The following is a 5,000-nucleotide window of genomic DNA, read 5'->3' as shown; positions in this document are numbered from 1 at the left end:
GTGTGGATTGTTGTTTTTATACAGCCGGCCCTCAGACAGGAGTGGTCCTGGATATTTCTCCACGGACCGCAATGTGCGTTCGAAATGTCGATGTTCAAATGTGTCCTGCAGTTCACACTATGACGCGCAGTTAACTGCGTTCTTCATCGACCCGCGAGCCAAGTGATCCACCGTTCAGGGTAATAGTTTATTTAATAATGTTTTCGTTTAATAATCAAAGCGTTGTGCGCGCTCTTTTATGTAACGTTTGCGTGCGTGTACATAGGTTAAAATATGTACCGCGGCGCTTTCGCGAATCACTCTAACACGTCATATACACTGACATGTTAGAGGTATTCGTTTTTTTTTTTTTTTTTTTTTTTTTAACGGATGCAGTCACATTCACGCGTCCCACGACACTCGTTCGTACTAATACACAAACACACACGAGGCGCGTATGCGAGTAGTGCGAGAGTGCGCAGTGCGTCGTTACGTTAATGATCCTTCCGCAGGTTCCCCTACGGAAACCTTGTTACGACTTTTACTTCCTCTAAATGATCAAGTTTGGTCAACTTCCCAGCAACGCCGACGGCCGTGAAGCCACCGCGTGTCGGTCCGAAGACCTCACTAAATCATTCAATCGGTAGTAGCGACGGGCGGTGTGTACAAAGGGCAGGGACGTAATCAACGCGAGCTTATGACTCGCGCTTACTAGGAATTCCTCGTTTATGGGGGATAATTGCAAACCCCAATCCCCAGCACGAAGGAGTTTCAACGGGTTGCCCGGGCCTCTAGGCCAGGGAGAACATGTTGATTCCTTCAGTGTAGCGCGCGTGCGGCCCAGGACATCTAAGGGCATCACAGACCTGTTATTGCTCAATCTCGTGCGGCTCAAAGCCGCCGGTCCCTCTAAGAAGAATTTTAATACGCCGCCAGTGAGTTGCGCGACCCGAGAGCCGCGCACACCTAAATGACGACGCCTATTTAGCAGGCTAGAGTCTCGTTCGTTACCGGAATTAACCAGACAAATCGCTCCACCAACTAAGAACGGCCATGCACCACCACCCACCGAATCAAGAAAGAGCTATTAATCTGTCAATCCTTCCGGTGTCCGGGCCTGGTGAGATTTCCCGTGTTGAGTCAAATTAAGCCGCAGGCTCCACTCCTGGTGGTGCCCTTCCGTCAATTCCTTTAAGTTTCAGCTTTGCAACCATACTCCCCCCGGAGTCCAAAATCTTTGGTTTCCCGGAAGCTGCCCGCCGAGCCATTGTAGTAACGTCGGCGGATCGCTAGATGACATATTTACGGTTAGAACTAGGGCGGTATCTAATCGCCTTCGAACCTCTAACTTTCGTTCTTGATTGATGAAAACACCTTTGGCAAATGCTTTCGCTGATGTTCGTCTTGCGACGATCCAAGAATTTCACCTCTAACGTCGCAATACGAATGCCCCCAGTTATCCCTATTAATCATTACCTCGGAGTTCTGAAAACCAACAAAATAGAACCGAGATCATATTCTATTATTCCATGCACGAAATATTCAAGCGGCATTTTGAGCCCGCTTTGAGCACTCTAATTTGTTCAAAGTAAAATTGTCGGCCCACCTCGACACTCACTGAAGAGCACCGCGATAGGATTTTGATATTGAACCGGCTTTTAACGACCGGCTCACCGACGATATGCTCCGCAAACGTGTCAGTATCACCGCGGATGCGGTGCACCGACAGCGCGGCGCACAAATGCAACTACGAGCTTTTTAACCGCAACAATTTTAGTATACGCTATTGGAGCTGGAATTACCGCGGCTGCTGGCACCAGACTTGCCCTCCAATTGTTCCTCGTTAAAATATTTAAAGTGTACTCATTCCGATTACGAGGCCTCGTAAGAGTCCCGTATCGTTATTTTTCGTCACTACCTCCCCGTGCCGGGAGTGGGTAATTTGCGCGCCTGCTGCCTTCCTTGGATGTGGTAGCCGTTTCTCAGGCTCCCTCTCCGGAATCGAACCCTGATTCCCCGTTACCCGTGACAACCCAGACATTTGAAAGATGCGTCGCCGGTACTGGACCATGCGATCGGCAAAAGTTATCCAGATTCATCAAAATTAACGACTTCAGACGCCAGGCCCTCCGTCGATTGGTTTTGATCTAATAAAAGCACTCATTCCATCACTGGTCAGAGTTCTGATTGCATGTATTAGCTCTAGAATTACCACAGTTATCCAAGTAACTGAGTAAGATCTAAGGAACCAAAACTGATATATTGAGCCATTCGCGGTATCGCCTTAATACGGCTTGCACTGAGACATGCATGGCTTAATCTTTGAGACAAGCATATAACTACTGGCAGGATCAACCAGGGAGCTAACTAAAGCTTCCGCTAGAGCCTCAAACGTAACACGACGATGCCGCCGCGACGTTTGCTTCTCTATATACATATGCGCGCGCGGCGTGGTAATAAATAACACGATATGCAACGGCGGCGACCGTCACACGCACACTATTCACACACGCGCCGCGCGCGCAAACGTGGATAAATCTGAACACAGTCAGGTTTAATCGTTGAAAGTATCATCTTAACGAGACACCCCTTAACAATTCCCATTCGCATCAAGCGAAGGAAAAAATTTTAATATCGGTCAACTTTTATGACGCAAACGATCAATCTACGCACGGAGAGTGGAAGGATCGAAAATTGCGACCAAGTTTTGGTATATACGTGGTGTTTCACACACACATATAAAACATCTGATAATAGCCCATTGGTACATCACAAACGTGTGCGATGTGAGCATTGAAAATTTTTATACTGCCGTTCGATAGTCGTATATTTTTCACGGTCTGCGCTCCGAGAGTGTATCAAGATGCGTAATATTTATTTACACTACACATATAGAATACAATCTACGAAACTGACAATCTATCAAACCGTCGGCAGACGCAATGTTACTACTACTGCACGCACACGCACGCACGGGCGACGCGGTACAACAGCGACGAAATAATGATATACATACACGACATACGTACACAATCTCTCACATGCGCACCGCGCATCGCATCACGTCAAAGAAGTCTCTGCTTGTTTAATTTTTGCCGTTACGCCGCGCGCGACTAACGCGCCTCGTGTTTTCAAGGTCAAGTACATAGTATAAAACAAAGTCGCTTTCTCTCTCCCTATGTCCCTTTGTACGCTTAAATCTTTGAAAGTACGCAACGGATTTTGATGAATAATCGTTCAATCAATAATTTATCAATCAATCAATCGATCAATCAATAATTGATCAATCGATGTATCGATCCATCGATCAATCAATAAATCAATAATCGATCAATCAATCAATCGATCAATCAATCGATCAGTCGACGCATCGATCGATCAATCGACGCATCGATCGATCAATGGATGTATCGATCGATCAATCGATCAATCAATCAATGAATCAATAATCGATCAATCAATCAATCAATCGATCAATCAATCGATCAGTCGATCAATCGATCATTCAATCAATCAATCGATCAATCGATCAATCGATGCATCGATCGATCAATGGATGTATCGATCGATCAATCGATCAATCAATCAATAATCGATCTATCAATAATCGATCAATCAATAATTCATCAATCGATAAATCAATCAATCGATATATCGATCGATCAATCAAATCAATCAATCAATACGATCAATCGATCATTCAATCAATCAATCGATCAATCAATCGATCAATCGATCATTGAATCAATCAATCAATCAATCGATATATCGATCGATCAATCGATCAATCAATCAAGAATCGATCAATCAATAATTGATCAATCGATCAATCGATATATCGATCATTTCTTTCTTTATATTCAAGCTACATTCACATATTGTTACATTCACAATACTTTAGGGGAAATATTTATAAACAACAATATTTGATATTTTTGCGATTAATTGTTTTAACGAAGTGTCTAGTCGTCCGCTAAACGGATGAATAAAATAAATTGGTCGTCCGATTACCGGATGAATAAAATAATTTAATCGTCCGATTACCGGATGAATAAAATAATTTAATCGTCTGATTATTCGGATTAATAGATAACCTTTTAACACTAAAGCCAGTTGGGTTGGACTAAAGCAAAGGGGGCGCAGTACTTAGAAAATTTTTGATGGAGTTGGTGTCATTATAACACCTATTTATTATTGTTTTATCGTAAAGATTACGCTAATATAAGCATGTTTTATAGGAACAACTTTTCTCTAAAATCAAAAATGGCCGAGATATTCGCCCTTAATTCGTTAGGTTAGGTTAGCCTTTAGGTTAGGTTAGGTTAGGTTTCTTAAAAAAAAACTACACAGAAATAGGAGCCCCGCGAAGCGGGGCTCCGTCGACGCGCCAAAAAAAATCAAGTTTAGGTTAGGTTAGCCGTTAGGTTAGGTTAGGTTTCTTAAAAAAAAAACTAAACAGATATAGGAGCCCCGCGAAGCGGGGCTCCGTCGACGCGCCAAAAAAATCAAGTTTAGGTTAGGTTAGCCGTTAGGTTAGGTTAGGTTAGGTTTCTTAAAAAAAAAAAAACTAAACAGAAATAGGAGCCCCGCGAAGCGGGGCTCCGTCGACGCGCAAAAAAAAAATCAAGTTTAGGTTAGGTTAGCCGTTAGGTTAGGTTAGGTTAGGTTTCTTAAAAAAAAAACTACACAGAAATAGGAGCCCCGCGAAGCGGGGCTCCGTCGACGCGCAAAAAAAAAATCAAATACCTACGTGTGCCCTCCTCCCCCCTCCCCCCCCCCCCCCACAAAAAACCTATAATACGTGCGGCAGTTCTCTAAAGAAACCCCGATAACCTAACTATATAGATAAATAGATGTTATCGGACGTTTAAATTATTTTATTCATCCGGTAATCGGACGACTAATTTATTTTATTCATCCGTTTAGCGGACGACTAGCTTTGTCCTTGTTTTAAATATTATGTATATTTATTGAATAACTACTAGATAAGTAGAGGTAATAGCTTGGAAAACTCTTTTCAA

The 5,000-nt window shown here is 43.2% G+C and overlaps 2 non-coding genes across 2 annotated transcripts; both read right to left on the bottom strand.

The window, feature by feature from the left end:
- Positions 1–25: 25 nt before the first annotated feature.
- On the bottom strand, positions 26–182 carry LOC149908173 (5.8S ribosomal RNA). Its single transcript, XR_016456863.1, has one exon. It is a non-coding gene; the product is annotated as a 5.8S ribosomal RNA (ribosomal RNA).
- Positions 183–474: 292 nt separating this feature from the next.
- LOC149908172 (small subunit ribosomal RNA) lies at positions 475–2,341 on the bottom strand. Its single transcript, XR_016456894.1, has one exon. It is a non-coding gene; the product is annotated as a small subunit ribosomal RNA (ribosomal RNA).
- Positions 2,342–5,000: the final 2,659 nt, after the last annotated feature.

Source organism: Colias eurytheme, chromosome 6 (genome assembly GCF_061535395.1).
Source record: "Colias eurytheme isolate Ceu_HAF_F1 chromosome 6, ilColEury1 Martin Lab GWU primary, whole genome shotgun sequence".
NCBI classification, from domain to species: Eukaryota; Metazoa; Arthropoda; class Insecta; order Lepidoptera; family Pieridae; genus Colias; species Colias eurytheme.
This window is presented reverse-complemented; position numbering and strand designations above follow the sequence as displayed.